This window comes from Rhipicephalus microplus, chromosome 4 (genome assembly GCF_043290135.1).
Source record: "Rhipicephalus microplus isolate Deutch F79 chromosome 4, USDA_Rmic, whole genome shotgun sequence".
In the NCBI taxonomy this organism is placed as follows: domain Eukaryota; kingdom Metazoa; phylum Arthropoda; class Arachnida; order Ixodida; family Ixodidae; genus Rhipicephalus; species Rhipicephalus microplus.
The window spans coordinates 242362517-242376894 of record NC_134703.1 but is presented as its reverse complement, the minus strand read 5'-3'; positions in this window follow the sequence as shown (position 1 = coordinate 242376894).

Genomic DNA, 14378 nt, shown 5'->3' with positions numbered 1-14378 from the left:
TTAGATGACATCGTTTTTGGTGGTTTCACGACGCTACCTAGCTCAAACTAACCGAACCTTCGCACTTCTATCGTTAGAAAACGTTTTATTCGCTACTTTACAATGTTTTCTACAAGATTACGACGGTTTCATGCGCTTTCACATTAGATATCGCAGTTCCCAACTTGTAAAGGTGAAAAACACCGCATCTCACTAAGTGACATTGTTTAATGCGGTTTTACGACGGTTCATACCTTAACCTAACGTAACCTAACCTAACCTAACCTAACCTTACTTAACCTAACCTAACCTAACCTAACCCAACCCAACCCAACCTAACCTAACCTAACCTAAACTAACCTAACCCAACCTAACCTAACCTAACCTAACCCAACCCAACCCAACCCAACCCAACCTAACCTAACCTAAGCTAACCTAACCAAACCTAACCTAACCTAACTTAACCTAACCTAACGTAACCTAACCTAACCTAACCTATTCTAACGTAAACTAACCTTACCTGACCTAACCTAACCTAACGTAACCTAACCTAACCTAACATAACCTAACGTAACCTAACCTTACCTAACCTAACCTAACCTAACCTAACGTAACCTAACCTAACCTAACCCAACCTAACCCAACCCAACCCAACCCAACCCAACAACACCCAACCCAACCTAACCTAACCTAACCTAACCTTACCTAACCTAACCAAATTATCCTTACCTAACCTAACCTAACCTAACGTAACCTAACCTAACCTAACGTAACCTAACCTAACCTAACGTAACCTAACCTAACCTAACCTAACCCAACCTAACCCAACCTAACCTAACCTAACCTAACCCAACTCAACCCAACCTAACCTAATCTAACCTAACCTAACCTAACCTAACCTAACAAAACCTAACCTAACCTAACCTAACCTAACCTAACCTAACGACGGTTGCAAGCGCTTTCACATTAGATATCGCAGTTCCCGACTTGTAATGGTGAAAAACACTGCATCTCACTAAGTGACATTGTTTAATGCGGTTTTACGACGGTTCATATCTTAACCTAACCTAACATTCGTACTTGTATTGAAAAACGCTCTATTACACTGTTTCGTTCACAATTACGATATTTGCATAACCTCACTGTTTTTCACCAACTTATTGCAGTACAGAACGCTGTATCTCGCTAAATGACATCGTTCTTTAAGGTTTCACGATGCTTGCATGCGCTTTAACGAGAATATCACATTATAGCAGTTTCGCACTTGTAACGGTACAAGACGCAGTATCTGGCTAGTTCATGCCATTTTGTGTGCTTTCCCAATATTTTACCTATCGCAGTTTCGTACTCGCAATAAAACAACACTATCTCGTTAGATGACATCGTTTTTGGTGGTTTCACGACGCTACCTAGCTCAAACTAACCGAACCTTCGCACTTCTATCGTTAGAAAACGTTTTATTCGCTACTTTACAATGTTTTCTACAAGATTACGACGGTTTCATGCGCTTTCACATTAGATATCGCAGTTCCCAACTTGTAATGGTGAAAAACACAGCATCTCACTAAGTGACATTGTTTAATGCGGTTTAAGCGCGGTTCATATCTTAACCTAACCTAACCTTACCTAACCCAACCTAACCTAACCTAACCTAACCAAACCTTACCTAACATCCCTAACCTAACCTAACCTAACCTAACCTAACCAAACCTAACCGAACCTAACAAAACCTAACCTAACCTAACCTAACCTAACGACGGTTGCAAGCGCTTTCACATTAGATATCGCAGTTCCCGACTTGTAATGGTGAAAAACACTGCATCTCACTAAGTGACATTGTTTAATGCGGTTTTACGACGGTTCATATCTTAACCTAACCTAACATTCGTACTTGTATTGAAAAACGCTCTATTACACTGTTTCGTTCACAATTACGATATTTGCATAACCTCACAGTTTTTCACCAACTTATTGCAGTACAGAACGCTGTATCTCGCTAAATGACATCGTTCTTTAAGGTTTCACGATGCTTGCATGCACTTTAACGAGAATATCACAACATAGCAGTTTCGCACTTGTAACGGTACAACACGCAGTATTTGGCTTGTTCATGCCGTTTTGTGTGCTTTCACAACATTTCACCTATCGCAGTTTCGTACTCGCAATAAAACAACACTATCTCGTTAGATGACGTTGTTTTTGGTAGTTTCACGACGCTACCTAGCTTAAACTAACATAACTCAACCTAACATAACCTTCGCACTTCTATCGTTAGAAAACGTTTTACTCGCTACTTTACATTGCTTTCTACAACAATACGACAGTTTCAAGCGCTTTCACATTAGATATCACAGTTCCCAACTTGTAAAGGTGAAAAACACTGCATCTCACTAAGTGACATTGTTTAATGCGGTTTTACGACGGTTCATACCTTAACCTAACGTAACCTAACCTAACCTCACCTAACCTTACCTAACCTAACCTAACCTAACCTAACCCAACCCAACCCAACCTAACCTAACCTAACCTAACCTAAACTAACCTAACCCAACCTAACCTAACCTAACCTAACCTAACCCAACCCAACCCAACCCAACCTAACCTAACCTAAGCTAACCTAACCAAACCTAACCAAACCTAACCTAACCTAACTTAACCTAACCTAACGTAACCTAACATAACCTAACCTATTCTAACGTAACCTAACCTTACTTGGGTTTTAGCAGCGCGAAAAATGCACAAAAGACAAGAAAGGGACGAGACCCTTTCTCGACCCTTTCTCGTCTCGTCCCTTTCTTGTCTTTTGTGCATTTTTCGCGCTGCTAAAACCCAAGTATGCCATACCAACTAGCCCAGTCATCCGCTCTAACCTTACCTGACCTAACCTAACCTAACCTAACCTAACCTAACCTAACCTAACATAACCTAACCTAACCTAACCTAACCTAACCTAACCTAACGTAACCTAACCTAACCTAACCCAACCTAGCCCAACCCAACCCAACCCAACAACACCCAACCCAACCTAACCTAACCTAACCTAACCTTACCTAACCTAACCAAATTATCCTTACCTAACCTAACCTAACCTAACGTAACCTAACCTAACCTAACCTAACGTAACCTAACCTAACCTAACGTAACCTAACCTAACCTAACCTAACCTAACCCAACCTAACCTAACCTAACCTAACCTAACCCAACTCAACCCAACCTAACCTAATCTAACCTAACCTAACCTAACCTAACCTAACCTAACAAAACCTAACCTAACCTAACCTAACCTAACGACGGTTGCAAGCGCTTTCACATTAAATATCGCAGTTCCCGACTTTTAATGGTGAAAAACACTGCATCTCACTAATTGACATTGTTTAATGCGGTTTTACGACGGTTCATATCTTAACCTAACCTCACATTCGCACTTGTATCTAAAAACGCTCTATTACACTGTTTTGTTCACAATTACCATATTTGCATAACCTCACAGTTTTTCACCAACTTATTGCAGTACAGAACGTTGTATCTCGCTAAATGACATTGTTCTTTAAGGTTTCACGATGCTTGCATGCGCTTTTACGAGAATATCACAATATAGCAGTTTCGCACTTGTAACGGTAGAACACGCAGTATTTGGCTTGTTCATGGCGTTTTGTGTGCTTTCACAACATTTCACCTATCGCAGTTTAATACTCGCTATAAAACAACACTATCTCGTTAGATGACGTCGTTTTTGGTAGTTTCACGACGCTACCTAGCTTAAACTAACCTAACCTAACCTAACCTTCGCACTTATATCGTTAGAAAACGTTTTACTCGCAACTTTACAATGTTTTCTACAAGATTACGACGGTTTCATGCGCTTTCACATTAGATATCGTAGTTCCCGACTTGTAATGTTGAAAAACACTACATCTCACTAAGTGACATTGTTTAATGCGGTTTTACGACGGTTGATATGTCAACCTACCCTAACATTCGCACTTGTATCTAAAGACGCAAAATTACACTGTTTCGTTCACAATTACGATATTTGCTTGACCTCACAGTTTCTCACCAGCTTATTACAGTACAGAACGCTGTATCTCGCTAAATGACATCGTTCTTTAAGGTTTCACGATACTTGCATGCGCTTTACCGAGAATGTCAAAACATAGCAGTTTCGCACTTGTAACGGTACAACACGCAGTATTTGGCTTGTTCATGCCGTTTTGTGTGCTTTCACATTTTACCTATCGCAGTTTCGTACTCGCAATAAAACAACACTATCTCGTTAGATGACGTCGTTTTTGGTGGTTTCACGACGCTACCTAGCTTAAACTAACATAACTCAACCTAACATAACCTTCGCACTTCTATCGTTAGAAAACGTTTTACTCGCTACTTTACATTGCTTTCTACAACATTACGACGGTTTCAAGCGCTTTCACAATAGATATCGCAGTTCCCAACTTGTAAAGGTGAAAAACACTGCATCTCACTAAGTGACATTGTTTAATGCGGTTTTAGCGCGGTTCATATCTTAACCTAACCTAACCTAACCCAACCTAACCTAACCCAACCTAACCTAACATAACCTAACCTAACCTAACCTAACCAAACCTAACCTAACGTAACCTAACCTAACCTAACCTAACGACGTTTGCAAGCGCTTTCACATTAGATATCGCAGTTCCCGACTTGTAATGGTGAAAAAGACTGCATCTCACTAAGTGACATTGTTTAATGCGGTTTTACGACGGTTCATATCTTAACCTAACCTAACATTCGTACTTGTATTGAAAAACGCTCTATTACACTGTTTCGTTCACAATTACGATATTTGCATAACCTCACAGTTTTTCACCAACTTATTGCAGTACAGAACGCTGTATCTCGCTAAATGACATCGTTCTTGAAGGTTTCACGATGCTTGCATGCGCTTTAACAAGAATATCACATTATAGCAGTTTCGCACTTGTAACGGTACAACACGCAGTATCTGGCTTGTTCAAGCCGTTTTGTGTACTTTCACAGCATTTCACCTATTGCAGTTACGTACATGCAATAAAACAACACTATCTCGTTAGATGACGTCCTTTTTGGTGGTCTCACGACGCTACATAGCTTAAACTAACATAACTCAAGCTAACCTTCGCACTTCAATCGTTAGAAAACGTTTTACTCGCAACTTTACAATGTTTTCTACAAGATTCCGACGGTTTCATGCGCTTTCACATTAGATATCGTAGTTCCCGACTTGTAATGTTGCAAAACACTACATCTCACTAAGTGACATTGTTTAATGCGGTTTTACGACGGTTGATATCTCAACCTAACCTAACATTCGCACTTGTATTTAAATACGCTCAATTACACTGTTTCGTTCACAATTACGATATTTGCTTGACCTCACAGTTTCTCACCAACTTATTACAGTTCAGAACGCTGTATCTCGCTAAATGACATCGTTCTTTAAGGTTTCACGATACTTGCATGCGCTTTAACGAGAATATCACATTAAAGCAGTTTCGCACTTGTAACGGCACAAGACGCAGTATCTGGCTAGTTCATGCCATTTTCTGTGCTTTCCCAATATTTCACCTATCGCAGTTTCGTACTCGCAATAAAACAACACTATCTCGTTAGATGACATCGTTTTTGGTGGTTTCACGACGCTACCTAGCTCAAACTAACCGAACCTTCGCACTTCTATCGTTAGAAAACGTTTTATTCGCTACTTTACAATGTTTTCTACAAGATTACGACGGTTTCATGCGCTTTCACATTAGATATCGCAGTTCCCAACTTGTAAAGGTGAAAAACACTGCATCTCACTAAGTGACATTGTTTAATGCGGTTTTACGACGGTTCATACCTTAACCTAACGTAACCTAACCTAACCTAACCTAACCTTACCTAACCTAACCTAACCTAACCTAACCTAACCCAACCCAACCCAACCTAACCTAACCTAACCTAACCTAAACTAACCTAACCCAACCTAACCTAACCTAACCTAACCCAACCCAACCCAACCCAACCCAACCTAACCTAACCTAAGCTAACCTAACCAAACCTAACCTAACCTAACTTAACCTAACCTAACGTAACCTAACCTAACCTAACCTAACCTATTCTAACGTAACCTAACCTTACCTGACCTAACCTAACCTAACGTAACCTAACCTAACCTAACATAACCTAACGTAACCTAAGCTAACCTAACCTAACCTAACGTAACCTAACCTAACCTAACCCAACCTAACCCAACCCAACCCAACCCAACCCAACAACACCCAACCCAACCTAACCTAACCTAACCTAACCTTACCTAACCTAACCAAATTATCCTTACCTAACCTAACCTAACCTAACGTAACCTAACCTAACCTAACCTAACGTAACCTAACCTAACCTAACGTAACCTAACCTAACCTAACCTAACCCAACCTAACCTAACCTAACCTAACCTAACCCAACTCAACCCAACCTAACCTAATCTAACCTAACCTAACCTAACCTAACAAAACCTAACCTAACCTAACCTAACCTAACGACGGTTGCAAGCGCTTTCACATTAGATATCGCAGTTCCCGACTTGTAATGGTGAAAAACACTGCATCTCACTAAGTGACATTGTTTAATGCGGTTTTACGACGGTTCATATCTTAACCTAACCTAACATTCGTACTTGTATTGAAAAACGCTCTATTACACTGTTTCGTTCAAATTCCGATATTTGCATAACCTCACAGTTTTTCACCAACTTATTGCAGTACAGAACGCTGTATCTCGCTAAATGACATCGTTCTTTAAGGTTTCACGATGCTTGCATGCGCTTTAACGAGAATATCACATTATAGCAGTTTCGCACTTGTAACGGTACAAGACGCAGTATCTGGCTAGTTCATGCCATTTTGTGTGCTTTCCCAATATTTTACCTATCGCAGTTTCGTACTCGCAATAAAACAACACTATCTCGTTAGATGACATCGTTTTTGGTGGTTTCACGACGCTACCTAGCTCAAACTAACCGAACCTTCGCACTTCTATCGTTAGAAAACGTTTTATTCGCTACTTTACAATGTTTTCTACAAGATTACGACGGTTTCATGCGCTTTCACATTAGATATCGCAGTTCCCAACTTGTAATGGTGAAAAACACAGCATCTCACTAAGTGACATTGTTTAATGCGGTTTAAGCGCGGTTCATATCTTAACCTAACCTAACCTTACCTAACCCAACCTAACCTAACCTAACCTAACCAAACCTTACCTAACATCCCTAACCTAACCTAACCTAACCTAACCAAACCTAACCGAACCTAACCTAACGTAACCTAACCTAACCTAACCTAACCTAACCTAACCTAACGACGTTTGCAAGCGCTTTCACATTAGATATCGCAGTTCCCGACTTGTAATGGTGAAAAACACTGCATCTCACTAAGTGACATTGTTTAATGCGGTTTTACGACGGTTCATATCTTAACCTAACCTAACATTCGCACTTGTATTAAAAAACGCTCTATTACACTGTTTCGTTCACAATAAGAATATTTGCATAACCTCACAGTTTTTCACCAACTTATTGCAGTACAGAACGCTGTATCTCGCTAAATGACATCGTTCTTTAAGGTTTCACGATGCTTGCATGCACTTTAACGAGAATATCACAACATAGCAGTTTCGCACTTGTAACGGTACAACACGCAGTATTTGGCTTGTTCATGCCGTTTTGTGTGCTTTCACTACATTTCACCTATCGCAGTTTCGTACTCGCAATAAAACAACACTATCTCGTTAGATGACGTTGTTTTTGGTAGTTTCACGACGCTACCTAGCTTAAACTAACATAACTCAACCTAACATAACCTTCGCACTTCTATCGTTAGAAAACGTTTTACTCGCTACTTTACATTGCTTTCTACAACAATACGACAGTTTCAAGCGCTTTCACATTAGATATCACAGTTCCCAACTTGTAAAAGTGAAAAACACTGCATCTCACTAAGTGACATTGTTTAATGCGGTTTTACGACGGTTCATACCTTAACCTAACGTAACCTAACCTAACCTCACCTAACCTAACCTAACCTAACCTAACCTAACCCAACCCAACCCAACCTAACCTAACCTAACCTAACCTAAACTAACCTAACCCAACCTAACCTAACCTAACCTAACCTAACCCAACCCAACCCAACCCAACCTAACCTAACCTAAGCTAACCTAACCAAACCTAACCTAACCTAACTTAACCTAACCTAACGTAACCTAACCTAACCTAACCTATTCTAACGTAACCTAACCTTACCTGACCTAACCTAACCTAACGTAACCTAACCTAACCTAACATAACCTAACGTAACCTAACCTAACCTAACCTAACCTAACGTAACCTAACCTAACCTAACCCAACCTAACCCAACCCAACCCAACCCAACCCAACAACACCCAACCCAACCTAACCTAACCTAACCTAACCTTACCTAACCTAACCAAATTATCCTTACCTAACCTAACCTAACCTAACGTAACCTAACCTAACCTAACCTAACGTAACCTAACCTAACCTAACGTAACCTAACCTAACCTAACCTAACCCAACCTAACCCAACCTAACCTAACCTAACCTAACCTAACCCAACTCAACCCAACCTAACCTAATCTAACCTAACCTAACCTAACCTAACCTAACAAAACCTAACCTAACCTAACCTAACCTAACCTAACCTAACGACGGTTGCAAGCGCTTTCACATTAGATATCGCAGTTCCCGACTTGTAATGGTGAAAAACACTGCATCTCACTAAGTGACATTGTTTAATGCGGTTTTACGACGGTTCATATCTTAACCTAACCTAACATTCGTACTTGTATTGAAAAACGCTCTATTACACTGTTTCGTTCACAATTAGGATATTTGCATAACCTCACAGTTTTTCACCAACTTATTGCAGTACAGAACGCTGTATCTCGCTAAATGACATCGTTCTTTAAGGTTTCACGATGCTTGCATGCGCTTTTACGAGAATATCACAACATAGCAGTTTCGCACTTGTAACGGTACAACACGCAGTATTTGGCTTGTTCATGCGGTTTTGTGTGCTTTCACAACATTTCACCTATCGCAGTTTCGTACTCGCAATAAAACAACACTATCTCGTTAGATGACGTTGTTTTTGGTAGTTTCACGACGCTACCTAGCTTAAACTAACATAACTCAACCTAACATAACCTTCGCACTTCTATCATTAGAAAACGTTTTACTCGCTACTTTACATTGCTTTCTACAACAATACGACAGTTTCAAGCGCTTTCACATTAGATATCACAGTTCCCAACTTGTAAAGGTGAAAAACACTGCATCTCACTAAGTGACATTGTTTAATGCGGTTTTACGACGGTTCATACCTTAACCTAACGTAACCTAACCTAACCTCACCTAACCTTACCTAACCTAACCTAACCTAACCTAACCCAACCCAACCCAACCTAACCTAACCTAACCTAACCTAAACTAACCTAACCCAACCTAACCTAACCTAACCTAACCTAACCCAACCCAACCCAACCCAACCTAACCTAACCTAAGCTAACCTAACCAAACCTAACCAAACCTAACCTAACCTAACTTAACCTAACCTAACGTAACCTAACCTAACCTATTCTAACGTAACCTAACCTTACCTAACCTAACCTAACCTAACCTAACCTAACATAACCTAACGTAACCTAACCTAACCTAACCTAACCTAACCTAACGTAACCTAACCTAACCTAACCCAACCTAACCCAACCCAACCCAACCCAACAACACCCAACCCAACCTAACCTAACCTAACCTAACCTTACCTAACCTAACCAAATTATCCTTACCTAACCTAACCTAACCTAACGTAACCTAACCTAACCTAACCTAACCTAACCTAACCTAACGTAACCTAACCTAACCTAACCTAACCTAACCTAACCCAACCTAACCTAACCTAACCTAACCTAACCCAACTCAACCCAACCTAACCTAATCTAACCTAACCTAACCTAACCTAACCTAACAAAACCTAACCTAACCTAACCTAACCTAACGACGGTTGCAAGCACTTTCACATTAAATATCGCAGTTCCCGACTTTTAATGGTGAAAAACACTGCATTTCACTAATTGACATTGTTTAATGCGGTTTTACGACGGTTCATATCTTAACCTAACATAACATTCGCACTTGTATCTAAAAACGCTCTATTACACTGTTTTGTTCACAATTACCATATTTGCATAACCTCACAGTTTTTCACCAACTTATTGCAGTACAGAACGTTGTATCTCGCTAAATGACATTGTTCTTTAAGGTTTCACGATGCTTGCATGCGCTTTTACGAGAATATCACAATATAGCAGTTTCGCACTTGTAACGGTAGAACACGCAGTATTTGGCTTGTTCATGCCGTTTTGTGTGCTTTCACAACATTTCACCTATCGCAGTTTAATACTCGCTATAAAACAACACTATCTCGTTAGATGACGTCGTTTTTGGTAGTTTCACGACGCTACCTAGCTTAAACTAACCTAACCTAACCTAACCTTCGCACTTCTATCGTTAGAAAACGTTTTACTCGCAACTTTACAATGTTTTCTACAAGATTACGACGGTTTCAAGCGCTTTCACAATAGATATCGCAGTTCCCAACTTGTAAAGGTGAAAAACACTGCATCTCACGAAGTGACATTGTTTATTGCGGTTTTATGACGGTTCATACCTTAACCTAACGTAACCTAGCCTAACCTAACCTAACCTAACCTAACCTAACCTAACCTAACCTAACCAAACCTAACCTAACGTAACCTAACCTATCCTAACCTAACCTAACCTAACCTAACGACGTTTGCAAGCGCTTTCAGATTAGATATCGCAGTTCCCGACTTGTAATGGTGAAAAACTGCATCTCACTAAGTGACATTGTTTAATGCGGTTTAACGACGGTTCATATCTTAACCTAACCTAACATTCGTACTTGTATTGAAAAACGCTCTATTACACTGTTTCGTTCACAATTACGATATTTGCATAACCTCACAGTTTCTCACCAACTTATTACAGTTCAGAACGCTGTACCTCGCTAAATGACATCGTTCTTTAAGGTTTCACGATACTTGCATGCGCTTTAACGAGAATATCACAATAAAGCAGTTTCGCACTTGTAACGGCACAAGACGCAGTATCTGGCTAGTTCATGCCATTTTCTGTGCTTTCCCAATATTTCACCTATCGCAGTTTCGTTTCGCAATAAAACAACACTATCTCGTTAGATGACATCGTTTTTGGTGGTTTCACGACGCTACCTAGCTCAAACTAACCGAACCTTCGCACTTCTATCGTTAGAAAACGTTTTATTCGCTACTTTACAATGTTTTCTACAAGATTACGACGGTTTCATGCGCTTTCACATTAGATATCGCAGTTCCCACTTGTAAAGGTGAAAAACACTGCATCTCACTAAGTGACATTGTTTAATGCGGTTTTACGACGGTTCATACCTTAACCTAACGTAACCTAACCTAACCTAACCTAACCTTACCTAACCTAACCTAACCTAACCTAACCGAACCCAACCCAACCTAACCTAACCTAACCTAACCTAAACTAACCTAACCCAACCTAACCTAACCTAACCTAACCTAACCCAACCCAACCCAACCCAACCTAACCTAGCCTAAGCTAACCTAACCAAACCTAACCAAACCTAACCTAACCTAACTTAACCTAACCTAACGTAACCTAACCTAACCTAACCTATTCTAACGTAACCTAACCTTACCTGACCTAACCTAACCTAACGTAACCTAACCTAACCTAACATAACCTAACGTAACCTAACCTAACCTAACCTAACCTAACGTAACCTAACCTAACCTAACCCAACCTAACCTAACCTATCCTAACCTAACCCAACTCAACCCAACCTAACCTAATCTAACCTAACCTAACCTAACCTAACCTAACCTAACAAAACCTAACCTAACCTAACCTAACCTAACCTAACGACGGTTGCAAGCGCTTTCACATTAGATATCGCAGTTCCCGACTTTTAATGGTGAAAAACACTGCATCTCACTAATTGACATTGTTTAATGCGGTTTTACGACGGTTCATATCTTAACCTAACCTAACATTCGTACTTGTATGGAAAAACGCTCTATTACACTGTTTCGTTCACAATTACGATATTTGCATAACCTCACAGTTTTTCACCAACTTATTGCAGTACAGAACGCTGTATCTCGCTAAATGACATCGTTCTTTAAGGTTTCACGATGCTTGCATGCGCTTTAACGAGAATATCACATTATAGCAGTTTCGCACTTGTAACGGTACAAGACGCAGTATCTGACTAGTTCATGCCATTTTGTGTGCTTTCCCAATATTTTACCTATCGCAGTTTCGTACTCGCAATAAAACAACACTATCTCGTTAGATGACGTTGTTTTTGGTAGTTTCACGACGCTACCTAGCTTAAACTAACATAACTCAACCTAACATAACCTTCGCACTTCTATCGTTAGAAAACGTTTTACTCGCTACTTTACATTGCTTTCTACAACAATACGACAGTTTCAAGCGCTTTCACATTAGATATCACAGTTCCCAACTTGTAAAAGTGAAAAACACTGCATCTCACTAAGTGACATTGTTTAATGCGGTTTTACGACGGTTCATACCTTAACCTAACGTAACCTAACCTAACCTCACCTAACCTTACCTAACCTAACCTAACCTAACCTAACCCAACCCAACCCAACCTAACCTAACCTAACATAACCTAAACTAACCTAACCCAACCTAACCTAACCTAACCTAACCCAACCCAACCCAACCCAACCTAACCGAACCTAAGCTAACCTAACCAAACCTAACCTAACCTAACTTAACCTAACCTAACGTAACCTAACCTAACCTAACCTATTCTAACGTAACCTAACCTTACCTGACCTAACCTAACCTAACGTAACCTAACCTAACCTAACATAACCTAACGTAACCTAACCTAACCTAACCTAACCTAACGTAACCTAACCTAACCTAACCCAACCTAACCCAACCCAACCCAACCCAACCCAACAACACCCAACCCAACCTAACCTAACCTAACCTAACCTTACCTAACCTAACCAAATTATCCTTACCTAACCTAACCTAACCTAACGTAACCTAACCTAACCTAACCTAACGTAACCTAACCTAACCTAACGTAACCTAACCTAACCTAAGCTAACCCAACCTAACCCAACCTAACCTAACCTAACCTAACCTAACCCAACTCAACCCAACCTAACCTAATCTAACCTAACCTAACCTAACCTAACCTAACCTAACCTAACAAAACCTAACCTAACCTAACCTAACCTAACCTAACCTAACCTAACGACGGTTGCAAGCGCTTTCACATTAGATATCGCAGTTCCCGACTTGTAATGGTGAAAAACACTGCATCTCACTAAGTGACATTGTTTAATGCGGTTTTACGACGGTTCATATCTTAACCTAACCTAACATTCGTACTTGTATTGAAAAACGCTCTATTACACTGTTTCGTTCACAATTACGATATTTGCATAACCTCACAGTTTTTCACCAACTTATTGCAGTACAGAACGCTGTATCTCGCTAAATGACATCGTTCTTTAAGGTTTCACGATGCTTGCATGCGCTTTAACGAGAATATCACATTATAGCAGTTTCGCACTTGTAACGGTACAAGACGCAGTATCTGGCTAGTTCATGCCATTTTGTGTGCTTTCCCAATATTTTACCTATCGCAGTTTCGTACTCGCAATAAAACAACACTATCTCGTTAGATGACATCGTTTTTGGTGGTTTCACGACGCTACCTAGCTCAAACTAACCGAACCTTCGCACTTCTATCGTTAGAAAACGTTTTATTCGCTACTTTACAATGTTTTCTACAAGATTACGACGGTTTCATGCGCTTTCACATTAGATATCGCAGTTCCCAACTTGTAATGGTGAAAAACACAGCATCTCACTAAGTGACATTGTTTAATGCGGTTTAAGCGCGGTTCATATCTTAACCTAACCTAACATTCGCACTTGTATTAAAAAACGCTCTATTAGACTGTTTCGTTCACAATAAGAATATTTGCATAACCTCACAGTTTTTCACCAACTTATTGCAGTACAGAACGCTGTATCTCGCTAAATGACATCGTTCTTTAAGGTTTCACGATGCTTGCATGCGCTTTTACGAGAATATCACAACATAGCAGTTTCGCACTTGTAACGGTACAACACGCAGTATTTGGCTTGTTCATGCCGTTTTGTGTGCTTTCACAACATTTCACCTATCGCAGTTTCGTACTCGCAATAAAACAACACTATCTCGTTAGATGACGTT